The sequence below is a fragment of the Panulirus ornatus genome, chromosome 14 (assembly GCF_036320965.1).
Source record: "Panulirus ornatus isolate Po-2019 chromosome 14, ASM3632096v1, whole genome shotgun sequence".
NCBI lineage: Eukaryota > Metazoa > Arthropoda > Malacostraca > Decapoda > Palinuridae > Panulirus > Panulirus ornatus.
This window is the reverse complement of record NC_092237.1, coordinates 15,008,387-15,021,926: the sequence shown is the minus strand read 5'-3', so window position 1 is coordinate 15,021,926 and position 13,540 is coordinate 15,008,387. Positions and strand designations below refer to the sequence as shown.

The following is a 13,540-nucleotide window of genomic DNA, read 5'->3' as shown; positions in this document are numbered from 1 at the left end:
TCTCTACCCTCTCATGTCTTTTAAAAGTTAAGTTTTTCAGTTCCTCCAAAGTTCATACATGCTTTCACATGCCTCTTCTTTTTCCCTTTCATTAATCAACCTCTCTATACTTAAATTCAGGCCCAGCCTTGATGTGGACTGAACTCTCTATTGGAGAGGAAAAATCAAATCAATATCATCCTCATTACGTCCACTTGTGCCTCAAAATATCTACAATTTTGAACAGTTATATTACTAACAGAAAAGACTGTATATGTCTCAAAACAGTTTTATATATTTCAGGTTTTATGTGTCAATATAATCATGTGTAAAATGGGCATAATGCATATTACCTGGGAAAGCAAAAAGGGCAATCAAATTCACATGCATGTTATACACGTGAAAAGGTGTGGTATGGTACAAGTTGTCAGTAGCATTCACTTGTTAGATATATCTGCACAATAAAGATAACGTGTCAAACTGTCCCAAAAATATTTAACATTATGTTATTCTTTATACCTTTGTAAATGACACTGTTTCAGGTATAAAAGTGTGCATCTGAAATTTATAAAATTGGTGTTTTGGCCTGAGCTTTTATCTTGCTGAGCCCAAACAATGACTTTAGAAATGATAAAACTGTTTTCATTTGGAATTATTTTGTTCTACATTTTATAAAAGTATATGCCATTGTTAAGGTACTCTAAGGTAATCTTTATAAACTATAATTCTTTATGTATTGTTTATTTCATTAGCAGCCATTAATTGTAATAATGAAACTAACTCATCTTTAATGTTCTTCCTCTATTCAGCTTTATACCTAAAAAAAAAGAAATACAAATATTCATCTCACACATAGACCATCACAACTACTCTACTAATTCTCTTTGAATCTGTTTTCAAACCACTCATTCTGCATGCTATAACTGCATAATCTTAACTCAGATCATGCTCTCTTATAAACATCTCTTTACCCAACTCGACTGATTTAGTTGCAATCAGCATATGCCACTGTTGTATTGGCACTTCAATAATACTGACTGGACATTAAATTCTTTTATCATTTTCCATGGAAAGATTATTGACTCTCCTTGGGTTGATGTCTGTCTTTCCTGAGCATACAGTAGATATCAATTTTGCGAGAATACAAGCAAATATCTTCTCACCAATAACAGTGATCAGAGGAGAAATACAAATACCCAGCAAAAGCATCACCATGCAAAGAAATGGCTTTGCTTTCTTAATATTGAACTACAAAACCAACAGCAACCAACCCTGATAGAAAATAATAAAAATCCAGTCCCGCACCAGCCAAGCCCCTCCATGTGAAGCACTTCTAACTGAAACCAACAAAATCTTTTGTCCTGGAGAAGGAACATACATATACGTATTTAACAAACACTACTTAACCACACATAGGTGTTCATGAAACACTACTCAAAAAGTCATAAAAACCAACCAAGCCCTACAGAGGACAGCTATGAAATATCTACACAAAATGTATAACCAACCACCAGCTCACAAGTAGAAATAAAAAGCTTACTCTTTCCTCATACTTCAAAAACCTGCAACTGCAGATTCCACCTCCCCTAAGAAATGTGAAACTAACAAAAGATACACAATGAAATCATAGAGAATAAGAATATCCATTCTATATTAAAGAACAGAAAGAAATTCCAAGCAGCTTTTTATCATGATCAAACTCAAGACTACGAGAGCTTTCCCATCTATAATATCTGGAGGATGACTAATGTGTGAGCTGAATGTAGATAAAAAAAGTGGGAGAGTGAACAAAAGAAATGTATCATTCAACTCGTACAGTTAAACATCCATTAGTAAGTGACCCATCAGAGCCTTTAACAAGTTTATTACTGGGAAATTCAAGTTAGTCAAAAATTATTATAAAAGATGTAAAAAAATACAACTGTTTTCAAATAACATCTTTTGGGGCAATTATGAAATAAAAGAAGAAGGTTACAGGCCAATTTTTAAAACATAAGGTGAAATTTATCAAAGAACTGACTCATTACAACCATCATTTCATGAAAATCCACTTGTACCCTACGTTATTTACCTTCATATTCAAATCACCCATCACTAATATCTGGTCTCCTGTATCAAAATTGTTGACACACTTACTCAGCTATTCCTAAAACACTTGCCTCTCATTATCCTTCTCCTCATGGCCAGGTGTAATAGCACTAATAATCACCCATCTTTTCCAATACATTTTCATTTTCACCCACATCATTCTGGAGCTCACTTCCTTACACTCACATATTGCAACTGTTTCAGAAGTAGTGCTACCCCTTCCTTACCTCTTGACCTCTTACAAACCCCTGACCCCTAAGACATTTCCAAGTCTTTCTTCTTAACCCTTAAGCTTAGTTTCACTCAAAGCAAGAACATCCAACTAGCTTTCTTCAAACATACTTCCTCTCTCTCCATTCTTCTTTTTTTTTTTTATTATTATACTTTGTCGCTGTCTCCCGCATTTGTGAGGTAGCGCAAGGAAACAGACGAAAGAAATGGCCCAACCCCCAACCCCCCCCCCATACACATGTATATACATACGTCCACACACGCAAATATACATACCTACACAGCTTTCCATGGTTTACCCCAGACGCTTCACATGCCTTGATTCAATCCACTGACAGCACGTCAACCCCGGTATACCACATCGCTCCAATTCACTCTATTCCTTGCCCTCCTTTCACCCTCCTGCATGTTCAGGCCCCGATCACACAAAATCTTTTTCACTCCATCTTTCCACCTCCAATTTGGTCTCCCTCTTCTCCTCGTTCCCTCCACCTCCGACACATATATCCTCTTGGTCAATCTTTCCTCACTCATTCTCTCCATGTGCCCAAACCACTTCAAAACACCCTCTTCTGCTCTCTCAACCACGCTCTTTTTATTTCCACACATCTCTCTTACCCTTACGTTACTCACTCGATCAAACCACCTCACACCACACATTGTCCTCAAACATCTCATTTCCAGCACATCCATCCTCCTGTGCACAACTCTATCCATAGCCCACGCCTCGCAACCATACAACATTGTTGGAACCACTATTCCTTCAAACATACCCATTCTTCTTATCTTGGTTAAATCCACACACAGTTAGACACCCCAGCCTGAGCACTCATAGCTTGACTCCATCTTTTACAATATAACATAAATAATAAAGAATACAATGAAACTGGTACCAATTGATGCTTTACAATGTGTTTGATAAAGAGTTTTGGATTTTAAGTGTAGCCCCTCCCATTCCATCAATTGTAAGCTTTCATACAGTGGGCAGGGATTTGAAGTAGAGAGAAACTGTGAGGTAAAACACACTACATCAGAAGTTGACACTTAAGTCTTTAATCACTATATCATAAAATTTAATTTTTACATTTAACAATATTATTGCATAATCATCATTATTATTTTTCATAATACTTAATTGCTGTCTCCTGTGTTAGCAAGGTAGCGTAAGGAAACAAACGAAAGAATGGCCCAACCAACCCACATACACGCACATATACATGCCTATACATTTCAACGTATACAGACATATACATACACAGACATACATATATATACATGTATATGTATATATATGTATATATAGGTAGTATGTTTGAGGACAGGAACCTGGATGTTTTGGCTCTGAGAGAAACAAAGCTCAAGGGTAGAGGGGAAGAGTGGTTTGGGAATGTTTTGGGAGTAAAGTCAGGGGTTGGTGAGAGGACATGAGCAAGGGAAGGAGTAGCACTACTCCTGAAACAGGAGTGGTGGGAGTATGTGATACAGTGTAAGAAAGTAAACTCTAGATTGATATGGGCAAAATTGAAAGTGGATGGAGAGAGATGGGTGATTATTGGTGCCTATGCACTTGGGCATGAGAAGAAAGATCATGAGTGGCAAGTGTTTTGGGAGCAGATGAGTGAGTGTGTTAGTAGTTTTGATGCAAGAGACCAGGTTATAGTGATGGGTGATTTGAATGCAAAGGTGAGTAATGTGGCAGTTGAGGGAATAATTGGTGTACATGGGGTGTTCAGTGTTGTAAATGGAAATGGCGAAGAGCTTGTAAATTTGTGTGCTGAAAAAAGACTGGTGATTGGGAATACCTGGTTTAAAAAGAGAGATATACATAAGTATACATATGTAAGTAGGGGAGATGGCCAGAGAGCGTTATTGGATTACATGTTAATTGATAAGCACGTGAAAGAGAGACTTTTGGATGTTAATGTGCTGAGAGGTGCAACTGGAGGGATGTCAGATCATTATCTTGTGGAGGTGAAGGTGAAGATTTGTAGAGGTATTCAGAAAAGAAGAGAGATGTGAGGGTGAAGAGAGTGGTGCGAGTAAGTGAGCTGGGGAAGGAGACTTGTGTGAGGAAGTACCAGGAGAGGCTGAGTGCAAAATGGAAAAAGGTGAGAGCAAAGGACATAAGGGGAGTGGGGGAGGAATGGGATGTATTCAGGGAAGCAGTGATGGCTTGTGCAAAAGATGCTTGTGACATGAGAAGCGTGGGAGGTGAGCAGATTAGAAAGGGGAGCGAGTGGTGGGATAAAGAAGTAAGATTATTACTGAAAAAGACGAGAGAGGCATTTGGACAAGTTTTGCAGGGAAATAATGCAAATGACTGGGAAATGTATAAAAGAAAGAGGCAGGAGGTCGAGAGAAAGGTGCAAGAGGTGAAAAAGAGGGCAATTAAGAGTTGAGGTGAGAGAGTATCATTAAATTTTAGGGAGAATACAAAGATGTTTTGGAAGGAGGTAAATAAAGTGCGTAAGACAAGAGAACAAATGGGAACATCGGTGAAGGGGGCTAATGGGGAGGTAATAACAAGTAGTGGTGATGTGAGGAGATGGAGTGAGTATTTTGAAGGTTTGTTGAATGTGTTAGATAATAAGGGTGGCAGATATAGTGTGTTTTGGTCGAGGTGGTGTGCGAAGTGAGAGGGTTAGGGAGAGTGATTAGGTAAACAGAGAAGAGGTAGTAAAAGCTTTGCGGAAGATGAAAGCTGGCAAGGCAGCGCGTTTGGATGGTGTTGCAGAGGAATTATTAAAAAAGGGGGTGACTGTGTTGTTGACTGGTTGGTGAGGATATTTAATGTAAGCATGACTCATGGTGAGGTGCCTGAGGATTGGCGGAATGCATGCATGGTGCCATTGTACAAAGGCAAAGGGGATAAAGGTGAGCATTCAAATTACAAAGGTATAAGTTTGTTGAGTATTCCTAGGAAATTATATGGAAGGGTATTGATTGAGAGGGTGAAAGTACGTACAGAGCATTAGACTGGGGAAGAGCAGTGTGGTTTCAGAAGTGGTAGAGGATGTGTGGATCAGATGTTTGCTTTGAAGAATGTATGTCAGAAAGGCATATGACAGAGTTAATAGAGATGCTATGTGGAAGGTATTAAGAATATATGGTATAGGAGGAAAGTTGCAAGAAGTAGTGAAAAGTTTTTATCGAGGATGTAAGGCATGTGTATGAGTAGGAAGAGAGGAAAGTGATTGGTTCTCAGTAAATGTCGGTTTGCAACAGGGGTGCAAGAGTCCCCATGGTTGCTTAATTTGTTTATGGATGGGGTTGTTAGGGAGGTGAATGCAAGAGTTTTGGAGAGAGGAGCAAGTATGCAATCTGTTGTGGATGAGAGGGCTTGGGAAGTGAGTCGGTTGTTTGCTGATGATACAGCACTAGTGGGTGATTCGGTTGAGAAACTGCAAAAGCTGGTGACTGAGTTTGGTAAAGTGTGTGAAAGAAGACAGCTGAGAGTAAATGTGAATAAAAGCAAGGTTATTAGGTAAAGTAGGGTCGAGGGACGAGTCAACTGGGAGGTAAGTTTGAATGGAGAAAAACTGGAGGAGGTGAAGTGTTTTAGATATCTGGGAGTGGATTTGGCAGCAGATGGAACCATGGAAATGGAAGTGAGTCACAGGGTGGGGGAGGGGGCAAAAGTTCTAGGAGCATTGAAAAATGTGTGGAAGGAAAGAACATTACCTCAGAAAGCAAAAATGGTTATATTTGAAGGAATAGTGGTTCCAACAACGTTATATGGTTGCGAGGCGTGGGCTATAGATAGAGTTGTGCGGAGGAGGGTGGATGTGATGGAAATGAGATGTGATTGAGTAAGTAATGAAAGGGTAAGAGAGATGCGTGTTAATAAAAAGAGTGTGGTTAAGAGAGCAGAAAAGGTTGTTTTGGAATGGTTTGGTCACATGGGGAGAATGAGTGAGAAAAGATTGACAAAGAGGATATGTGTGTCAGAGGAGGAGGGAACGAGGAGAAGTGGGAGACCAAATTGAAAGTGGAAATATGGCATGAAAAAGATTATGAGCAATCAGGGCCTAAACATGCAGGAGGGTGAAAGGCATGCAAGGAATGCAGTAAATTGGAATGATGTGATTTATCGGGGTCAACGTGCTGTCAATGGATTGAAACAGGGCGTGTGAAGAGTCTGGGGTAAACCATGGAAAGTTTTGTGGGGCCTAGATATGGAAGGAAAGCTGTGGTTTCAGTGCATTGTACATGACAGCTGGAGACTGAGTGTGAATGTGTGTGGCCTTTATTGTCTTTTCCTAACGCTACCTCGCACGCATGCGGGGGGAGGGGATTGTTATTTCATGTGTGGCAGGGTGGTGACAGGAATGAATAAAGACAGCAAGTATGAATTATGTACATGTGTATATATGTATGTGTCTGTGTATGTATATATATGTATACATTGAAATGTATAGGTATGTATATGTACGTGTGTGGACGTGTATGAATATACATGTGTATGTGGGTGGGTTGGGCCATTCTTTTGTCCATTTCATTGCACTACCTTGCTAAAGCGGGAAACAGCAACAAAGTATAATAAATAAATGAAGATATATGAGTGGTGGGATGAAGAAGTAAGATTATTAGTGAAAGAGAAGAGAGAGGCATTTGGTCAATTTTTGCAAGGAAATAGTGCAAATGACTGGGAGATGTATAAAAGAAAGTGGCAAGAGGTCAAGAGAAAGGTGCACGAGGTGAAAAAGAGGGCAAATGAGAATTGAGGTGAGAGAGTATCATTAAATTTTAGGGAGGATAAAACGATGTTTTGGAAGGGGGTAAATTTAGTGGGTAAGACAAGGGAACAAATGGGAACATCGGTGAAGAGGGCTAATGGGGAGGTAATAACAAGTTGTGGTGATGTGAGGAGATGGAGTGAGTATTTTGAAGGTTTGGTGAAAGTGTTTGATAATAGAGTGGCAGATATAGGGTGTTTTGGTTGAGGTGGTGTGCAAAGTGAGAGGGTCAGGGAGAATATGGCAAACAGAGAAGAGGTGGTGGAAGCTTTGCGGAAGATGAAAGCTGGCAAGGCTGCAGATTTGGATGATATTGCAGTGGAATTTATTATAAAAGGGGGTGACTGTGTTGTTGACTGGATGGTGAGGATATTCAATGTATGTATGGCTCATGGTGAAGTGCCTGAGGATTGGCAAAATGCATGCATAGTGCCATTGTATAAAGGCAAAGGGGATACAGGTGAGCATTCAAATTACAGCAGTGTAAGTTTGTTGAGTATTCCTGAGAAATTATATGGGAGGGTATTGATTGAGAGGGTGAAGGCACGTACAGAGCTTCAGTTTCCGAAGTGGTAGAGGATGTGTGGATCAGGTGTTTGCTTTGAAGAATGTAGGTGAGAAATACTTAGAAAAATAAATGGATTTGTATGTAGCATTTATGGATCTGGAGAAGGTACATGATTGAGCTGATAGAGGTGCTCTGTGGAAAGTATTAAGAGTATATGGTATTTGAGGCAAGTTGCTAGAAGCAGTGAAAAGTTTTTATGGAGGATGTAAGGCATGTGTACAGGTAGGAAGAGAGGAAAGTGACTGGTTCTCAGTGAATGTCTGTTTGCGGCAGGGGTGCAAGATGTCTCCATGATTGTTTAATTTGTTTATGGATGGGGTTGTTAGGGAGGTGAATGCAAGAGTTTTGGAGAGAGGGGCAAGTATGCAGTTTGTTGTGGATGAGAGGGCTTGGGAAGTGAGTCAGTTATTGTTCGCTGATGATACAGCACTGGTGGCTGAGTTTGGTAAAGCGTGTGAAAGAAGACAGCTGAGAGTAAATGTGAATAAGAGCAAGGTAGGTACAGTAGGGTTGAGGGACAAGTCAATTGGGAGGTAAGTTTGAGTGGAGAAAAACTGGAGGAAGTGAAGTGTTTTCGATATCTGGGAGTGGATTTGGCAGCAGATGGGTCCTTGGAAGCGGAAGTGAGTCACAGGGTGGGAGAGAGGGTGAAAGTTCTGGGACCATTGAAGAATGTGTGGAAGGTGAGAACATAAAGCAAAAATGGGTATGTTTGAAGGAATAGTGGTTCAAACAATGTTATATGGACATGAGGCGTGTATTGAGAGGTGTATTGAAATGGTTTGGTCACATGGAGAGAATGAGTAAGGAAAGATTGACGAAGAGGATAAATGTGTCAGAGGTGGAGGGAACGAGAAGTGGGAGACCAAATTGGAGGTGGAAAGATGGAGTGAAAAAGATTTTGAGCCATCGGAATCTGAACATGCAGGAGGGTGAAAGGTGTGCAACGATTAGAGTGAAATGGAACGATGTGGTATACTGGGGTTGACATGCTGTCAATGGATTGAACCAGGGCAGGTGAAGTGTCTGGGGTAAACAATGGAAAGTTGTGTGGGGCCTGGATGTGGAAAGGGAGCTGTGGTTTCAGTGCATTATACATGACAGCTAGAGACCGAGTGTGAAGGAACGTGGCCTTTGTTGTCCTTTCCTAGCGCTACCTCGAGCACATGCGAGGGGATGGCGTGTCATTTCATGTGTGGCAAGGTGGTGATGGGAATGAATAAAGGCAGCAAGTATGAATTATGCAAATGTGTATATATGTATATGTCTGTGTATGTACATATATGTGCACGTTGAAATGTATAGGTATGTATATGTGCATGTGTGGAGGTGTATGTATATACATGTGCATGTGGGTGGGTTGAGCCATTCTTTCGTTTGTTCATTTGCGCTACCTCGCTGACGTGGGAGACAGTGACAAAGTAAAATAAATAAATAAATAACATATTCATACTTGCTGCCTTCATCCATTCCCGTCGCCAATTCGCCACACATGAAATGGCTTCCCCTCCCGCAAGGTTAGCACTAGGAAAAGACAAAAAAAGGCCACACTCATTCACACTCAGTCTCTAGCTGTCATGTGTAATGCACCGAAACCACAGCTCCCTTTACACATCCAGGCCCCATAAAACTTTCCATGGTTTACCCAAGACGCTTCGCATGCCCTGGATCAATCCACTGACAGCACATCCATCCCGGTATACCACATCATTCCACTTCACTCTATTTTTTGCACACCTTTCACCCTCCTGTATGTTCAGGTCCCGATCACTCAAAATCTTTTTCCACTCCATCCTTCCACCTCCAATTTGGTCTCCCACTTCTCCTTGTTCCCTCTACCTCTGAGACACATATTTCCTCTTTGTCAATCTTTCTTCACTCATTCTCTCCATGTGACTAAACCATTCCAACACACCCTCCTCTGCTCTCTCAACCACACTCTTCTTATTACCACACATCTCTAACCCTTTCATTAAGTACTCAATCAAACCACCTCACACCACAAACTGTCCTCAAACACTTCATTTCCAACACATCCAACCTCTTCCGCACAACCCTATGTATAGCCCATGCCTCACAATCATATAACATTACTGGAACCACTATTCCTTCAAACATACCCATTTCTGCTCTCCAAGATAATGTTCTTGCCTTCCACACATTCTTCAACACTCCCAAAACCTTCACCCCCTCCCCCACCCTGTGACTCACTTCCGCTTCCATGATTTCATCCACTGCTAAATCCACTCTCAGATATCGAAAATGCTTCATTTCCTCCAGTTTTTCTCCATTTAAACTTACCTCCCAATTAACTTGTCCCTCAGCCCTACTGAACCTAATAAACTTGCTCTTATTCACATTTACTCTCAGCTGTCTTCTTTCACACACTTTACCAAACAGTCACCAACTTCTGCAGTTTCTTACCTGATTCAGCCACCAGCGCTGTATCATCAGTGAACAAATGACTCACTTCCCAAGCCGTCTCATCCACAACAGACTGCATACTTGCCCCTCTCTCTAAAACCCTTGCATTCACCTCCATAACAACCCCATCCATAAACAAATTAAACAACCTGCCGCAAACCAACATTCACTGGAAACCAATCACTTTCCACTCTTCCTACTCATACACATGTCTTACATCCTTGGTAAAAACATTTCACTGCTTCAAGCAACTTACCTCCCACACCATATATTCTTAATACATTACACAAAGCATCTCTTTCAATCCTATCATAAGCCTTCTCCAGATCCATAAATGCTACATACAAATCCATCTGTTTTTCTAAGAATTTCTCACATACATTCTTCAAAGCAAACACCTGATCCACACATCCTCTATCTTTTCTGAAACCACACTGCTCTTCCCCAATATGATGCTCTGTACATGCCTTTACCCTCTTAATCAATACCCTCCCACATTATTTCCCAGGAATACTCAATAAACTTATACCTCTGTAATTTGAACATTCACCTTTATCCCCTCTGGCCTTGTACAATGGCAAAATTATATAACTCCATATTTTCCCTATCCCTCATGACCTTACTGGATACGAACAGATTTCTATCAAAAGATAGCTTTGAAAAGCAGTATCAACTCTTATAATTGCAAAAGCGACAACATAAAAGAATAATACATTAGTAAACCCAAGAAAGTGGTGCCCCTTTTCTACATTTTTTACCTGAAAAAATGTATTAGTGGTAAGATTATGAGGGAGAGAGGTAAAATGTGGGGTTATGTCATAAGTAATATAAATAAACAATAAACATAAAAACATACTGATAACCTGCCATTTCTAAAGCTTAAAGATGCCTTGTGAGTTCTATTAACAATATTTCACAATCACAGAAGCAATTAATCAACTTATCTCTGCCATGATTCACTTGGTTTGGAATATATACAGAGTTCTGATGTCTATATTGGAATCTGACCCTGTGTGGGACAGATCTCATAAACTTTAATTCAAGATCAATGTTACATAGACACATGAAGTCACTAAGTATATTTCCAAAACTTGAATAAAGTTAGATTCAAGCATTATGATGCATGGCAGCATACAATGGAATACATACACAATAATGAATAATGGGCACGTCTACAATCTACACAAATTTCTTGTTCTGTTACACCTACATCCACTCTTTATACTGACACATATCAAATAAAGCTCTACAGTATCTGAACAAGCACCAGGTGATTGTTTTCTGTCAGCTGTCAAAAAAATGATGTCAGGATGCTGCAGGCAACCATCTGTTCTTTTGTGATTCAACAGATTTCGGAAAGCGTTAATGCATTACTTAAGCTATCAACTGTTGGTTCTGAGTGCGTTAGCTTTAAGGCCAGAGCACATCGATTGGGCCTTGGGTTGGTTTGGTGTGTATCTATGTAACTCAATTTCCCTCCACTTCAAAGTCCTGCCCACTTTACGAAGTTAAAATTGATGGAGTAGGAGGTACTCACACTTTATATCAATTCTACACATTGTATGGAATCCACTAGTACCAATTTCCTTAAAATTTACCATAATTCTTGACAATTCCTAACCTCTGCCTCATCCAATGAGTCCCCTGCCTACACGGTACTCAATGGTAACCCTCAATTTGGGGAAGTCTGCCACCCTTCGTGGCTCTACCGCCCCGAGCTTTACCTGCTGCAGGTGTGTCAGTGTATAATTATCCGTCTGAACTACCAACTTGCTTTCTGTAAGTCCTTGTACTTTTCTGTAACTACCCGTTTCTGTGATAGCAGCTCCCGTTTTCGGCTGCAGCAGTTCTCCGCATTTTAGCCCCCACTTCCATATGTCACTGGATATATTCCGGGATACCCGCTCCTCAGAAGCTCCCGCCCCAGGTCCTGAAGAAGCTGGAGTTCACCTCCACAACAGAAGCTTGATAAAAATCCGACACCCGAGTACTGGTGGTCACTGACTAACCTCGTAAGGGCCTAGAATGCCTCTCACTGTGCTCCATCCAACTTGCCTGATGTGTTTAAGGATTCTTGGGCTACAGGGATACTCGTGTTCTTCCATGCTATTTGAATGGCCGTGGTGTTTACGTTGGGCGTCGAGGCGGCCTTGTTTACATCATCCCTCATAACCAAAGTAGCATCAGCTTGCGCGTGCACTAAACTCGGACCTGAATCTTCAACCTTAAAAGATAGAGTACATTTTATAAGTTATTTAGAAATAACAAAAGTATATAACACTGTGTAAATGTTCAAAATATCTACAAAAGCAATCGGCAAGCATCTGCTATAAATACTACAATTAAAAAAAAAATACATTAGCCATATTCCAAGTATATCCATACAATCAATCACAATCTTCAAAACAAAATCACTGAATCTATCGGAATCTTAACATCTCTTGTTAATGTAAGTCTTACAACCAGTTCCACATCTCAGACTCCTCCCTTCACACTGTGTGGCTGTACCTTATTCACTGGTACAATTCCAGTCTAGTTCGCATTTCTAGCTCAGAAGAGAAACAGTACTTTCGACTCATATACATACATACATACATATATATATATATATATATATATATATATATATATATATATATATATATATATATATATATATATATATATATTATTTTATTTTTTTTATTATACTTTGTCGCTGTCTCCCGCGTTTGCGAGGTAGCGCAAGGAAACAGACGAAAGAAATGGCCCAACCCCCCCCCCCCCATACACATGTATATACATACGTCCACACACGCAAATATACATACCTACACAGCTTTACATGGTTTACCCCAGACGCTTCACATGCCTTGATTCAATCCACTGACAGCACGTCAACCCCGGTATACCACATCGCTCCAATTCACTCTATTCCTTGCCCTCCTTTCACCCTCCTGCATGTTCAGGCCCCGATCACACAAAATCTTTTTCACTCCATCTTTCCACCTCCAATTTGGTCTCCCTCTTCTCCTCGTTCCCTCCACCTCCGACACATATATCCTCTTGGTCAATCTTTCCTCACTCATCCTCTCCATGTGCCCAAACCACTTCAAAACACCCTCTTCTGCTCTCTCAACCACGCTCTTTTTATTTCCACACATCTCTCTTACCCTTACGTTACTCACTCGATCAAACCACCTCACACCACACATTGTCCTCAAACATCTCATTTCCAGCACATCCATCCTCCTGCGCACAACTCTATCCATAGCCCACGCCTCGCAACCATACAACATTGTTGGAACCACTATTCCTTCAAACATACCCATTTTTGCTTTCCGAGATAATGTTCTCGACTTCCACACATTCTTCAAGGCCCCCAGAATTTTCGCCCCCTCCCCCACCCTATGATGCACTTCCGCTTCCATGGTTCCATCCGCTGCCAGATCCACTCCCAGATATCTAAAACACTTCACTTCCTCCAGTTTTTCTCCATTCAAACTCACCTCCCAATTGACTTGACCCTCAACCC

General features: G+C 40.6%; 1 long non-coding RNA gene across 1 annotated transcript in view; it reads right to left on the bottom strand.

Moving 5' to 3' along the window:
* The window catches only part of LOC139753329 (uncharacterized), a 31,862-nt gene extending 19,675 nt beyond the window's left edge, over positions 1-12,187 (bottom strand). The window contains exon 1 of the long non-coding RNA XR_011713686.1: positions 12,036-12,187. This is a non-coding gene — a long non-coding RNA (uncharacterized lncRNA). The remainder of the gene's footprint in view (positions 1-12,035) is intronic.
* Positions 12,188-13,540: the final 1,353 nt, after the last annotated feature.